Source organism: Pelecanus crispus, chromosome 8 (genome assembly GCF_030463565.1).
Source record: "Pelecanus crispus isolate bPelCri1 chromosome 8, bPelCri1.pri, whole genome shotgun sequence".
Lineage (NCBI taxonomy): Eukaryota > Metazoa > Chordata > Aves > Pelecaniformes > Pelecanidae > Pelecanus > Pelecanus crispus.
Genome location: NC_134650.1, coordinates 2,433,653 through 2,447,310, shown reverse-complemented (window position 1 = coordinate 2,447,310; position 13,658 = coordinate 2,433,653).

The window sequence follows — 13,658 nt, the reverse complement described above, 5'->3', positions numbered from 1 at the left end:
AGCTTACCTTTTTGCTTCGTTTTTGTTGACAAGGTGCTACACCGAACAGAGTCCCTTGGGATCATTTACTGAAAAACACAGGCTACGATGGGAGAAGTTTAAAAAAAATATTTTAGCTTTTGAGAAGTTATAAAGGAAGGCTTATTAGCTAGAAAATTAAAAAAAAAAAAAAAAAGAGGTGTGATAGACTGAGAGAGACCTCCCTGAGATAGAAGCATGTGATAAGGTTGTGGTTGAAGAGCAGCAGGAGCTGAGAGCGCAGGCAGTGGTCATTGCCGTGCCTCAGCTTCCTGTGCCGTCCAGTCTTCAGTCCCGGAAAAGCATCATAAAATGAAATTAAAATAAGCTTACTTCAGCTTCCGAGATGAATGCGGTGCTGCTGAAAGGCTGGGGACAGATGACCCTGGATGAGGAAGTCTGCATCCCAGGGATGCGTCCTGCCTTCCCAAACCACAACGGAGAGCCTGGCTGCCACGCCCGCCCGGTCCTAACGGGACCCTAACGCAGGGGAGGGGTCGCTCCGGTAGCATCAGGTCTGGTCTGCAGACTGGCAATCCGGCAGAAGGTACAATGCAATTTCCAGAAGTTCAAATGAGTTTTTAGTTCTGCCATCTCACCAGGATTCAAATCAATCATCAGAAACATCCTTTATCCAGTTGTTACTCACCCAGCTTCTCGGTTCTGCAGAACACATCCTTACTCGCAGCTCTTCTACCTCTGTGGCTTGCCAGTTACAATAGCACCTCTTTCTTCGAGTTAAAACGCATTAAAATGCAACATTACTTACTATTTGCACGATAGTCAAATTCATTTGCAAAGCTGTTTAAGGTGATGAATTTAATAATGTAGCATACCGGGTAGTTACTGTCTACAAGCGATGGGCGTCACGTGAAAAGCTTTGCTCCCGGCTGACCTTGCAGAAGCAAGGGCTGCTCTGCCGTGAAACGCCGCTACTACAAGACACAGTTTTAGCAGGCGTTGTAGCTGGTCCCAAGTAGTTTCTACAAGCACCGCTTCGCAGCTGGCACAGACCTCTTTTTCCACTAACAAAACGATAGCTCTTGATCGTAAAAACCCGTTTTCAATTTCCACTCCATTTTAATGGAATCTTAGTATCAATTTCCACACGCAAACCTCAGCCAGGCTTAGAAATTCAGCGGCAGGCCTGCAGCAAGTGGCAGGAGCGCAGCTGCTGGGGAAGGGCAGGGCTAAGCCCTTGGAGAAGAGCAGCGAGTTTCCTCCGGCACGGCCTTGGCCGGCCCCACGGAAAGCTCCCGCGCCATCCACCGGCCCTTTGCCCCGGCTGCGCTGGGCCACCTCGCCTCTTGACCGTGTAGTTTTGTCGGAAGTGTGAAAGAGCGTTTTGTTGGTAACGAGCCAACACGACAGCGATGCCCTCCTTACCCCTGCATTCCAGGAACACCAAAACCGGGCAGGGCTGAAGGTGGGCGATGGTCTCGGGAGGAAAACGTTAAAAGTCAGACTGGGATCTGCCTTGCTTTGATGTGCGGAGAGACACAGGTTTCAGACATGCTTCCACTGCAGGATGACTCGGATCGCACCCCACAGCCTTTTCAGCTCAGGGCTGCACTGGGTTTGCGTGGCAAGGTTTTGGGACCGGGGGGGCTGCAGGGGTGGCTTCTGCGAGAGGCTGCTGGAAGCTTCCCCCATGTCCAATAGAGCCAACGCCACCGGCTCCAACATGGACCCAACGCTGAGCCCATCAGCGACGGTGGTGAGTTACAAAAGCTGCTACGAGTGGGTAAAACATCCTAGATTTACTACAGGTGATGTGCCAAGGAGACAAGATAATTTCTATTCCCGCCCCCTCTCCAAAAGGATTTTGCATCAACTTACTGAGTAGCCAAAGTGTGATTATTGGATGCTTTGCCTTGTCCTATGGAAAAATAGTTTTTCTGCTGCGCACATCACAACCATCACTGCGTCCCTTCGCCCCGGCCGCGGCTCGGGGCACCACGGTACGTTGACCCGCTGCTCCCGCTCCCCTGCGCTGCACGGGCTCCTCAGGGACAGTTATGGGATGAGCATCAGTCCCAGGTAAGAAGTCAGGATTTTATTAACAAGGAATTCATCTTTAATAACACCTGGTGTATATTAAAGTTGTTTTGGTTTTTTGTGTTTTTTTTTTTTAAATAAAAGTACTTTAAATAAAGGAAAGCTGGTTTCTAGGAAACAGTTCAGCCCTGAAGTGGTCAGGCTGTTGGACGAGATGATCGCTGCCGGTCCCTTCCAACTGAACTATTAATTCCTCCCTCCCAAGCACGGAACGCGCTCTCTCACACTATGCGAGCTGCAATCCGCAGCCGATGCTCTGGCCGACAGCTCACCCAGCTGGATGCGATCAGCCTCGCCACTCCCCACAAGGCTGTCGAGCGGCACGCGTGTTTACGTGGCACCCCCAGCACGGGTCGGTGGCACTGGCGCTTACGGAGGGCCCGAGCAGGGGACAGCCCGCATGCAAGGGTCGCTCCTGAGCCGGCCGCGGTCCAGCCTGGGCAAAAGGAAGCGTTGGCTTTGAAGAATTCCCCAAATTAAGATTTCCCAAAGAATGAAACGCGAATTGCAAACTGGTTGTGACTTCACATACAGAAAATAGGTGGGTCAAGTGCCCAGCTAACGGGGGATGTGACTTGCCTACTAGCAGCCCAGGAAGCTTTTCTTAAGACACTAGCATGGTTGGGTAAATCCTCATTTTGAGCGAAGAGATTTCCTGGCCATCCACGCGGCCTAAGACACACGAGGGATTTGATCTGGCAACTATTTAGAAGAAAAGTGCAATCAGCACAGCACAGCTGGGGTAAGTCTGGGCGCATTTGCAGGACCGAGCCTCTAACTCCTTCCAAAGCGTGCGGAGAAGCTGCTCAGCCCCTCTGCCCTCGGTGCAGGGTCACAGGCGTTATCTACGCCCCGAATCGCTCCGTTTGCACGCTCGGCTCCGCGCACCTGGATCCTGATACTGAGAAGCGCTGAGTTTTCCCCCCTTTCACTGATAAGGGTGGGAGATAGGGTCGCCTATATCTGTACATCAAGCCCAAGGGCTGTGCTGTTCTTCGAGAACATTTAGTGCCTATGGGCGGCTGCCGTCAACACCACCACCTCGCGCTGGGCTGCTTAGGCAGTATTTCTTAGAGACAAAAAGCTGCCTGGGCTGTTTTATCCCTTTTCAGCTCTTGCGATAATTTTTGTGCTGATTCAGTAAAAACCAGACAGCTGTCGCTGAACAGGCATGGAAATGGAGGAAATCACGTTCACAGGTTAGGTAGGAACGTTACGCGCTCGTCCCTCCAGCCTGATGCTGTCATTTCTGATCTAACAGAGGGAAGGGTCTTTTACAAGTTATTCACTGTTCCTTACCACTTCTCTACCGCAAGGAAGGGTTGGATTCAGCCCATCTGTGCAGGCACAAGCCGGGCAGAGCTGGAACGGGAAGCTGTACCTTGTACTAAAATAACCAGGAATGCTGGGGGAGAGGAGCGCTCCTGGGAGCGCCAGCCCTGCTCCGGGCAGCCGGGAGTGGGGTTCGACAGGCTTGGGATTTTAAAATCCAACCTCCTGGCCGGGTACAAGACACGCTTCTGACTTTCTGAACTCGGAGCTGCTGTTTCTGAAAGACATGAAAGTGCAACCACAGGCGGAGCAGTGCCTTGGCAGGAGCGGAATGCCAAGTGTAAAAAAAGAAGCACTGATTGCAAGATGGTTAGTAAACAGCTTCTGATCTGTGTGAAGCTTCAAGTTTGTGGTTTCCCAGGTATAAGCTAAAAATGGCTTTTCGGCATTAAATCATTTCCTCCTCCTAACTGCTCTCCGATTCTTTCATTGACCAACAAAAGCCGAAGATGACCAACTTCATCGTGCAGATACCCAAGTCTTGGACCTGCTCATCAGTTTGGCAAGTTGACAAGGGAGTGCAGGGTAAGGACTAACTAGGACAGAAACGACAGGAGATTCCCAGCGAGAGAAACCCCGCTGCTGAAGGCACTGGCTTGTGTCCCAGTGTTTCAGAGAGCATCTGGTAAGAACCAAGTTTGACTCCTGATGCTGGTGCGCTCCAAAGGCCAGCACCGTTCCACTTGAAGGGCCTGGCTGAATATTTTGGGTAAGCTGGGTGTGTAAGTACCCTAAACACCGCCTCTGTTTGCCAAGGCTGCGCCTTGCAGCTCTCCCCTTCTGTGTTCCAACCGAGCAGGGAAACGCTGCTGACAGGCCCTGGATTTCTTGTTTTTAGTCACAGAATCAGTGTCGTAATTTAAATGCTTTCTCTCGCCCTGCTTTTGCAAGAGGCTCACAAATTGCTACAAACAAAATCGGCCGTTGCAGCTCAGAGCCCAAGAGGAGACAAGCATGACCGGCACTGGCAGCAGCCGGCGGGGCCGGCACAGGCAATGGGGAGAGGAGAGTCGGGCGAGGATGCGCTGAGTTATTCTCTGAACTGAATTATCACAGAACCAAAGGTCTGGTACTCACAGGGGTGATTCGCCCATTCTCCCTGACGCTTTCACTTGTTTTTGGAAGGTGTAACAGCTTTTCAGCTACAAACATTTTTAGTCATCTTACTTGGAAAAGGCAAAAAAAAGAAAAAGATTTAACAGTGAGATCTCATAGCATGAAGCAGAAATCTCTCTCACAGAAGCAGACCATCCCACCGTTGTCAGTAAACGCTGCTCTCGCACTCCTGGAGTCTCCCGGCGAGCAGCGACACAGCAGCTGTTGATGGACTAACCGTGCTGCTGCACAGCCCGCACCACTCCTGCCGCCAGCTGCTGCCGTCACCCCATCGCTCATCGCCCCAGCCTTTGGTTCTGCTGCCTGCGGCCATCGGGGTCAAATCAAAACTAGTAAGGATGGAAATATGACTCTGAACTCATGTAAAAGCGCCCGCTGGCACCAGCTCTGTCCCTGGGAAGTGCCAGCCGAGGGGTGCCCGGTCAGCCCCCGGCAGCTCGGGGCTGCGCACGCGTTGCGTGCTGCCGTTCGCTTACCCGGTGCTACGAGACGCGGCTCTGCTCGCCGAGGAGGCAGGAGGAGCGAGCACAGCCTACAGCCTTCGGCTGCCTGTCCTCCACCTTTAAATGCACCCAAAGCTGTACAAATGCTTCTTGTGTACCACTTCAAAACCAGCTACAGCTTGCCATTTCCTCTTTCCCGTGAGTAAACCCATGCTAGTTATCTAGAAAATCCAAGTTATCATTTACTCAGAGCAAAACACACAGATGAAAAACCACAGCAATACGGCCTGTGCAAAGCTTCTGACTAAAAGTGCCAGGGGGCCGGCTGTTTGCTCTCACAGGCAACACAGTCACAAGCGAGCTCTTCTGGGAAAGAGTATTCAAAGATGGGGGCACGCAACAATTGAGATGCTCAGGTCTTACTCAGTTATGATTCTGAGTCATTGAGAAATCTGCATTTCTATACCACACGTTAATGCAGAAATTGGTCTTTTGAATGATCTACATGATGCACAAACTCTTTCTTGCTTGAATGGGACATTGCAGGACATTTCCACCCAGCGACAGTGCCCAAAAGCGTTTCAGCCCATGCTGCCATGCCTGGGTGGTTTTTCCCTGCATACGTGGTGCCCCTGCGCTCCCCCATATCTGCCCAGGCCCCAGGGACCGGAAGCAAAACTCTACTGGATGCAAATTATACTCAAACGATATTAAGCAGGTAGGTAGCAAGATCTGGCCTTTCAAGCATGAAGTGTTTTCCACAGAGACAGGTATTTCATTCCAAGTTGAGCAGGCTCAGTTAAACAGAAACTCCTCGCTGTTGTGAAAAAAACTGGTCAAATAAGAAAAGGTTTCGAGCATTTGTGCCAATGTTTTCTCCTCCTCTCCTTATTCACAGGAGCAATTCTCATTAGTGTTCTTACTCATTTTTTTCAGAGAAATCCAACAGGTGCCTATACCCCATTGATGCACTCGAGTACTTCTTTGGTGTCCCTAACGTTGCCCAAAACAAGAGTAAAATGCCGATTTTCAACCATTCTGTTCGGATGCAGAAGGTGACGAGCTGACGGAGGTCTCACCCGCAGCAGGAGTGAGAGACCCCTTCCCGCCGGGAGCGAAGGAGCCCTCGCAGCTCCCCCGTGCACAGGGCCACCCCGGGGCCAGCACCCACCCGCGCAGCCCCCCCCCCCAGCCTTCTGCCCTCCTCTGCTCACAGCCCCAAATGGCAAAAACGCTCTGGCGACGCACTTACACGCAGGAGAGCCCGCAGCCCGTCGCCTCTGGCGGCCTTCCTCCGTAGGGTGCCTTTTCAAGCCGTGGAAAAAAAGCTCACCCGTGTCTTCGGCAGCTTTGGGAGGGAGCGTGGGGAAGGCGCGTGGCCGGGGGCACGGGGCAGCCTGCCCAGCTGCCTGCAGGATTCAGCGTCCCCCAGCAACAGCGAGCCCAGCACCTGCACCTTCGACAAAACCACGAAGCGCGATGGTCCTTGGGAGATTTGAGCCATGACGTTGCCCCTGCCGAGTCGCTGCTCCGCTCAGCTGCGCCCTGCGCTATACGGGACCGGTTCCTTTAACGTCTGCGTTGTCCGCGCTGAGCACCGGCACTCCCGGACCCGCACCGGCTCCTGCTAAGCCAGCGCTGTCGCCCAGGGGCTGCTCTGAGCCAGGAGCCCCCAGCAGGCACCCGTCCCCCTGCCACGTGCACAAGCCAGGGTGCTCCCCACGACGGGAGCCTTAGCGGGACCCAGCTGCGTAGGATTTTTGCAAGCAGAGTTCATGGGGGAGGTCAGTCAGCGAGCAGAGCCTCAGCTGGGCCCGATGGGCTTGCTAAGAGATTTCCATCATTCACTTTGGCAAGGGTAAAACTACATGAGTAAGAGCTCCATGACCTCAGCCACTTTGCTAATTCAAAACAGCTCCCTTCCTGCCTCCCTCCTAACCCAGAGCCGGAGCCATGAGAGGCTGAGCGGCAGCGAAGTGGGGATCCAACCGCGACCAGCTTGCCTGGAGAAAGAGCACGTGTTCCCAGCTGCTGGAAGAACTGGGAAAAGCCATGCTGGAAGCAGATGAAACCTTTGCAGGGTAAAGAAGGACACCTGCAAGAGCGAGGCTTGGCTCGCTATCGACAGGGTCGCAGCGCGCAGGCACGTGCGGCGAGGGCTGCGGAGCTGCAGCAGGCTGGCGCCGGCCGCGGCCATCACCCCCTCGCTCCCGCAGACAGGGGCACGTTGCACATTTTGCAGTATTTCTCCCACCAAAATACACAAAGCGAAGCGAGACCAGAGAGCGTGAATAAATTAACACTTTTTAGGAAGTGACAGCCTAAGCCCACATGTGGTATTAGGGCTTACAAATTCATATACCTCACTGAGTCAGAAATGTTTCATTTGTTTGCCCTCATTCAAGAAGATTAAAGCAGAGGAAATCAATGCAGAACCAAGCGAAAATGTTGTCTTGTGGTAGGACCTGGGAGCGATCGCGCTGCCAGCGCGCCCGAGGTGCGGCAGCCGTGGCCGCATGCTCTACGGAGGGCTCAGCGACGCACGCGGGCAGTCGAGCACCTGGGCCGCGGGTGTTTGATGTTCACCAGGTGAGCGGGGCTGCCACGCTCAAACGAAATCACATCCAAGTGCTCCACAGCCAAAGGAACAAGCAGTCCCACGGGCCCAACTCACCTTCTCCACAAGACGGAGTGTCAGCATCAGCCACTACTCCAGCTCCTCTTCCAGGCGAGGAGTCACTTGGAGACCGTCCTGGTCTACAACTGGATGTGGGCAGAGGACTGCTGAACCTCGGCAGACCACAGCTGCGTGAGTCACTCCAGCCAAGCAGAGAAGATCCAGAAAATTCAGCAGGTCCCATGGGGTCTGCTCTCTGGTAGTCTGGATGTGCCACGTGATGCATCCAATCTTCCATCCTCTTTGCAGATACAGACTACGGACACCAACAGCAATATCCTCTGCAGCTATAATGAATGACAGAGTGCTCTGAGGCCCTAAAAGATTAGCAGCCACACAAGGAGCCTTGGTATTATAGAATCAGAGAATCGTTTAGGTTGGAAAAGACCTTTAAGATCATCCAGTCCAACCATTAACCTACACTACCAAGCCCACACTAAACCAATCAAGGGTAGACCAGACTAAACCATGTCCCCAAGTGCCACCTCTGCCCATTTTTTGGACACTTCCAGGGATGGGGACTCCACCACCTCCCTGGGCAGCCTGTTCCAATGCTTGACCACCCTTTCCATAAAGAAATTTTTCCTAATTTCCAACCTAAACCTCCCCTGGCGCAGCTTGAGCCCATTTCCTCTCGTCCTATCACTAACTACTTGGGAGAAGAGCCCAACACCCCCCTCGCTACACCCTCCTTTCAGGGAGTTGTAGAGAGCAATAAGGTCTCTCCTCAGCCTCCTCTTCTCCAGGCTGAACACCCCCAGCTCCCTCAGCCGCTCCCCATAAGACTTGATCTCCAGACCCTTCCCCAGCTCCGTTGCCCTTCTCTGGACACGCTCTAGCACCTCAATGTCCTTCTTGTATTTGCTCAGCTCGCTCCTGTATAATTTTACATCACCATCACGCTTCAGATGTTGCAGGGCTCTCACCTCCACACTGGAATACAAGGCCAAGAGGGCATCTTTGAAGCCAGGCCCTGTTTTGCAGGTGGGGGCCTGATGCAGCGAGTGTTGAAGGAGAAACCACCTCCTGGTCTGGGGTCTGGTGAGCCCCCCTAGATTTAGCTATTCTATTTTTTTTTTTTTTTCAATAAAAGTGCACCAGAACATCAGCACAGTGAAACTCTTCTGGTTGTCTTCATCTCCTGGGAGCAGAAGCACCGGGAAGCAGAAGCACGAGGACGTTCCGAGCAAGAGCTCAGCCAAGCTGGCAGCAGAGCTCCACGTGAAGCCCATCCCATACAGCAGCGCTTTACCCTTTTCAGGTCACAGGAGGGAAAAACAAGGTCATTTCCTAAACACTACTCAGAGGTGCCCCAGAACAAACAAGGGAGTTAGAAATGGCTGGGGTTACACCGAGGGCACATTCAGGTCTGCCATTTCTGACCCACATCTTGATCCAAAACACCTGGCAACATGTCTTTCTAGCCCAAAACAACATGTTGCAAAACAGCTTCACCCACGCTCTCATTGCTGGCAAACAGCCCTACGCGGCTTTGTTTTCAGTATCTGGGCTGCGTGAAGATTCACAGCAGAGCACGCCACGGGCAAGAGTTTAATCAGAGATGTGAGCTGTGCCCACCCCCGTCCTGCAGCCGTTGTCACATCTCTGCTGCTGCTACTGCCCACCTGCCCCGGCAGCTGGAAACTAAAACTGCAACCGCGTTCATTCCTCCCATCAGAGCTGGGTGCTGGTTCGTGCTCTGGTTATGCCTGCCCACACATGCTGCAAGGAGAGCTCAGGTCACCGGGACCCCGGTTATCGGAAACAAGTTGCTGATGCAGTTGTGAGCCCTTGGAGCAGAGGAGAAGACCAGATTTCAAGGAAAAATAATTCTCCTCTCACCTGCACAAGCATCCCAGAGGGTACATGCAAAGCGTCAGGGTTAGCCTTGTGTCCTCAGGTAATCCAAGATATCCAGCATCTCTCCCACACTCATTAGGAAAATTCTCACTTTCATTATGCTTCCTTAATGTGCCTTTCTCACTCTCTTTGCACAGCAGGTAAATGCATGGATGCTTCCCAGCTACGGATGATCAAAACTCATAGCCAAGCTGGGGTTACCCTACAATTATTGAAAACCTGTGGTTGGTTATGGGACACAAGAGCCAGCAGCCAGCTATCTGCGTACATCACGGAGGTGCAAGGTACACATGGGTCAACCCTATCTTAGCATTACTACTATTTTGTATGGTCTTCACACTCTTGTCCCAGGCACCAGAACATGCTTTCTTTCTGGGCAGTGTGTCCCATGACAGTCCCCAGAAAGATCCTGACCTGTGCACTGCGTACCACTGCAAGGTACGTGGAAAATTAGGTATCCACCTCTGCCCTCGTGCTGCTGGCAGAGCCACACAGATGCCTGTCCGGAGTTAAGGCGATGTTGTAGATGAGAGGGAGAAGGGAGGCCAAGACAGGAGTCAGGGAAGCTGGAATCAGATCAAACATAAGGGTTCCTGGGGCTGCAGCGGTCTGGAAGCACTTAACTGGATCCATCCTCGTTCTCTGGTTCACCTCCACCTCAGACACAACCATCCCCAAACGGCAGCACAGAGGCAGCGACCACGTGCGCACTTAGGAAGGGATTATCTGAATTGCTAGAGGACCAGTGCTGACCTCTGCTTAAACACATCCTCACCTCACACCATCTGTGCAGTCTTTTCCCTGCAGGATGAGACAGATTCAGGACTAAACATGTGAAATTGGTCTCCAAATTCCTATCACCTAGAGCTCACAGCTGTCAGGTTTTGGCTCTTTTCAGAGTCCCTGACAGGGATTCCTCTTATTTGGGCCAAAGGAGCACATGCTGTGCTGAACCATACCCCAGCATCAGCACCGGCTACAGGAAGAACAGAAGAGGCTTAGGTGACAGCTATATCCTAGGCTGCCTCTTACACACACACCCCATCCTCATCTCAAATAAAACCTGGCATCATTGAACAAAAGACCCTTCCTCTTCTCACGTTAGGGATTTTATAGCTCAGCTGAGGTACACAACTCTTGGATAACAAACGTGGTCCCCCTCCCAGCAGAACACCCCCACTGCTCTCTGCCGTAGCGCACGTGGCTTCCCCTCTCCGTCAGAGCCAAACCTTTTCTTCACTCACACTACACATTTTAGTCTGGATGCCAGTTTTCCCCTCGAAGGCGATTAGATAGATGATTCTCACATGTGTTTCCACTGTAAACAGGAAAGAGAAGTAACTTCTAATGCCGAAAAGAAGATAAGTACTTCACTGGGTCCACGCAGCCGAAGATGAACGCGTTAGGTGATTTCCTAACCCAGTTGGAAGGCTGCGTAACTGCTCAGTGACACAGCGTATGTCCACACAGTAGCATTCAGGCCAGGGGTTAAGAAACCACGTGCTCAAACTGGATGTGGATTACTGGCATGGGCTGGGGGTGGTTGTTCTTCTTATGACTACATAAGCCACGATAAGAGACCATCTTTCCATGACAGTCCACGCGGTATCTGCTTTCATCAGTACCTGTTGTGCAGAGCCGCGCCTTAAGACCGCATCGGCAAGCGAATGCTAACAGATGTGACCTGAAGGCCTCTCTGCAAGGTCCCAAAGCACTCCAAAGTGTCTGGCAGCCACTTGTCCACAGCAAGCCTTTGCAGTGTGTACAAATGGCTGTACTAAGTAGTTAAACCCTGTGAAGCAGAGAGTCAGCAGTATGTCAGGGGAGAAACCGTTTCAGTCTAAACAAGACTTAAGTACTCACCGTACTGGTGATACACTGGCAGAAGCTCCCTGTGCCTAGACGAGGAAGGCTTACTTGTTCCAGCATATGAGTCTTCTCTTTTAGGTCTAAAAACTATCCCTTAGGCTTAATTTTAGGCTAACTGCCATATTCTCTTCATCTTCTAGAGTGATAGAAGACAGAATAGGGAACATAATCTGCCAGACTACAGAAACATGGGCATTTGGTAACCTCCCAGGCCTGAGTCACACGTGCCGCTTTCTCTAAAATAGCTCTTATTCTTCAGATCAGATTAGCAGCAAGCAAATCCTGCACACCGCACTAAAGCAAGCTTAGCATTCGAGCAGTTCTGCATCCACACTCATCACATCCTACTTCAGGGACAGACTACAGAACTCTGAGAATAGGATAGTTATTCCCGGAGAAAACAAGCAAGTAAAATTAGCTTAAAAATTTTGTATGACACAGTTAACAATATTATTTCCCAGCCAACTACATTATTTCACAAGTGGGATGTGCAGATTTTTGGCCAGAGTCCTGACGTGAACTTTATCTGTCAACATACCATGTTGACAGAAAGTCTAAGTAGATTCCTCTTCCTCCCCCTGAAATCCAAAAGTGTTCCAACCAGAGACTGTGGGTTTGGCTCACCATCAGTTCTTCACATCTGTGAGGCTGTCATATGTCGAATGCTTTGTTATAAAGCAAAACTCCATGTTTCTTAAGTTTATATTGTGCTGAGAGATTATACTAAGAAAACTAGAGGTCAACAATGAAATATTCTGAACAGCCAGCCAACAACCACAACATTCATGGCAAGCGAAGGAGCACTGTGAGATATTAGAGAGCAGCTATCAAGCTATGTTGTGCTAGGTCATTAAAGCTTTTAGCAAAAAAAAAAAAAAAAATCTTGCAATTCCTATAGCTACCTGCCATAACTGTTCACACAAAGCTTATCTACAGGACTAGATGCTCCTCTCATTTCGGTGTCATTAGCAACTGGAGCTTAACAAGTCTCTGCCTGGGCAACCCAAGACCTCTCTCTTCAACCAGTTGTGTATGTTTAACAGAAAAATTAGAAGTTTAGTTAATACATTACTTACATGCTGCATCTAAATGACTGAACAAAGCAGTAGCCATTAAATTAATAAATTCCTCACATGTAAAATTCAGGGGCACACGAACATATATTGCTAAGTCACATTGCTTTATTTCCAATACAATAAATTGATGACATGTTATACCTAACATGTAAACCCCTTCTGTTCCACACGTCTTTCCTAAAAGGACAGCAGGTGCATTGCTTCTAATCTTGCCCAACAATTATTTTAAGCATTACCTCCTTTTAGCTCATTCAGTCTTTGCCCAACATAGAGCAATGGAGAAGTACAAAGGAAACCAATGTTTGTCATATGACAATCATGACTGCAACTGGATGTTTCGGTGTAATTGTTATTTTTTTTTTTTCCACTTCATCAAGCCAGCTTCGTATGCTGGCATATCAACAACTGCCCAAGCTAGTCTTCAAGCAATAAGTTATGGTGGTAAAACCATTACCATTTATGGCTTTAAGTTCACCTGCAGTCATCCATACTCCCATGAAGTCCTGGCCGTACCAGAAATGGCCAGCGAGAGATCTGAAGTCAATCCACCCTGCACAGTGGTATATCGATACAGCAGTCTGGTACTGACAGCAAGTTTCAACATTTCTGAAACATTTGCCTATTTCTCCATAACTTTGCTCATTTATTTTTTAGCAATTAACTGTCATTTCTTCTGACTTACAATTCAGAAATGGGATTTCCTTTCTATTGTGGACAACTGTCCTCCATGTGTTGGCTTGTGGCCGTTACACGCATGCTAACAAAGCAAAAAGGCAAAGGAGAATCTGAATCCTTGTGTTCAAAGGGCATGATTATTCCCAGCCTGTCTGAGGGGCAAGACAAAACCATGCTACCAGTCTACAAAAGTAGATTAAGATTTGCTTGCAAGCCATCCTACTGACTTCAACAGGCACTGAGCAATGCCAGATCAGGTGTCCCTGTGGCAAAAATGCAGCGTTTCATCAGCAGAGATGCCTACTTCTAGAATCAAGAATTGTCAAGACTGTTGGAAGTCTTGAAAGGCTTCAGGTTTTTGTAATTGCTTGCATCAAAAAAGAGACAGTACCCCACAAGAGAAAAGTTAGCATCACAGGGAAAGTCTCGTAAGTGTAATAATACCAAGATCACAGTTGCCATTGGCCCAAAATGTGCAGGCTGCCTGCTCCCAGGATATAGTATACACAAATTAAACCTTTCCAGCTTCAGTGC